This window comes from Myotis davidii, unplaced genomic scaffold (genome assembly GCF_000327345.1).
Source record: "Myotis davidii unplaced genomic scaffold, ASM32734v1 scaffold449, whole genome shotgun sequence".
NCBI classification, from domain to species: domain Eukaryota; kingdom Metazoa; phylum Chordata; class Mammalia; order Chiroptera; family Vespertilionidae; genus Myotis; species Myotis davidii.
Window position 1 is genome coordinate 4,763,325 of NW_006383007.1, and position 2,044 is coordinate 4,765,368.

At 40.3% G+C, this 2,044-nt stretch overlaps 1 protein-coding gene and 1 pseudogene across 5 annotated transcripts in view; both read right to left on the reverse strand.

The window, feature by feature from the left end:
- The window catches only part of LIN54 (lin-54 DREAM MuvB core complex component), a 65,843-nt gene that overhangs the window by 53,493 nt on the left and 10,306 nt on the right, over positions 1-2,044 (reverse strand). The window lies entirely within an intron of this gene.
- LOC102752353 lies at positions 796-1,435 on the reverse strand (annotated as a pseudogene).

Sequence of the window (2,044 nt, forward strand, 5' to 3'; positions counted from 1 at the left end):
TAGAAATATTTCCCAAAGTTTAAGTGGGGATCTTGAGGAGCTATTACACACCTGTGTAAATGCAGGGGTCCCAGAGTAGCCAAAATAATCTTGAAAAAATAAAAGAACAAATTTGGAAGATTCACATATCCACATTTTAACAAATACTAAAAGCAATAATGATTTGACAGTCTGTTCAATGCTTGTCTGCCTCTGTATCTATCTATTTGTTCATCAGGTTATAATGCTGGGGAGTGTGGGGGCGTGGGGTAAGAGATCAACTGAAGGACTTGTATGCATGCGTATAAGCATAACCAATGGATACAAGACACTGGGGGGTAGGGGAGGCTGGGGAAAGGTCAAGGGGGGAAAAAAGGAGACAAATGTACTACTCATTGTAATATTTTAAGCAAAAAAAAAAGTTAAAATAAAATAAAATTAAAAAAAAATTTTCTTTGTGGGAAGGTTTTTAACTATAAATTCAATTTCTTCAATAAGTGTAGGGTTATTCAAGTTATCTCTTTCTTCTGGAGTAACTTTTGATATTTGAAAGTTTGTGTCCTTCAAGGAAATTTACTATTTCCTCTAAGTTGTCAAATTTATTAGCATAAAGTTATACATATTATTTTATTTTAATTTCTGTTGAAAAATGCCAACTCTCCCTTCCTCATTTTGGCAATTTGTCTTTTTTTTTTTTTTACTGGTCTGGCTGGAGATTTAGCAATTTATTGATCTTTCTTTTTTCTTTTTTTTTTGAACATCTTAAATTTTTAATCCTTTCTTTACAGGTTACCTAAGACCACTTTTGATTAAGAAAACTGTAGAAAGTAACTGCCACAAGCAAACGCCAGGTGGTGGCCTGTGTCAATTTTCCACAGAGTCCTGCTTTGCGGGATGTCTGAATGCACTGCTTGGGGTCTCTGCTCACACTTGCTGGAATCAATCGTGACAGATTTTAGTCCACAGATTGCTTTTCCCCATATTTCTTTGTAAACTCTTCAGCATTCTCACAGAATTTTTTACAGTCCTTAGAGTATTCTTCAGCTAGGTCAGCCCGAAGGGCGTGCTCAGGCTAGGGGTCATTCACCAGTGCTATGAGAGACTGGATTACTTGGTCGGTTTTCGTTGCTGGCTTCCAGTTTTCAGCACTAATTACTGGCAGACAGACCTGTCCCTTTTCATCGATGTTGGGGTGATAGATCTTTGTTTTAAATGTAATCTTCGGTGGTTTGAATGGGTATTCTGCTGGAAAGTTGATTTCAATTCTGAAGGCCCCCTTATCATATGGAGGGCTGTCAGGAACAATAAGCCCTTGCCAAGTCAATAAATTAGCTTCATCAACCTGGATGTTACGGAAGTTTTCATTCCACATTTGCGGATTTCTTCAAGCTCCTTCATCAGCCTCTTGCTGGCTGCCATCTTGGATCTGGTGCTGCTACTTTCCCAATGTCTATTGATCTTTTCAAATAAGTATTTGGCTTCATTGAGAGTCTCAAATGTCCATTTTTTATTTAATTAAGTTATCTTTGTCTCCTTCTATTTAGGTTTAATTTGTTCTTTAGAAGCTTAAAATGGAAGTATAAATCAGGATTTAGCAAACTATTGTCCAAAGACCAAATCAGACCCATGGTCTGATATATATATATATATACACACACACACACACATATATAATGTTGGAGACCTGGTGCATGAAATTTGTCCATGGCAGGGGGGTTCCCTCAGCCCAACCTGCACCCTTTCCAATCCGGGACCCCTCGGGGGATGTTCGACTGCTAGACTGGGTCTAAACTGGCAGTTGGACATCCCTCTCACAATCCGGGACCACTGGCTCCTAACCACTAACCTGCCTGCCTGCCTGATCGCCCCTAACCACTCTGCCTACCTGCCTGCCTGATTGCCCCTAACCACCTCTGCCTTAGCCCCTGCTGCAGTGACTTTATCCAGAAAGACGCCTGGAAGGTTGTTCAGCTGTCCGATGTAATTAGCATGTTACCCTTTTATTATAGACTAGAGGCCTGGTGCACAAAAATTTGTGCACTCGGAGGGGAGGGGGTCCCTCCGC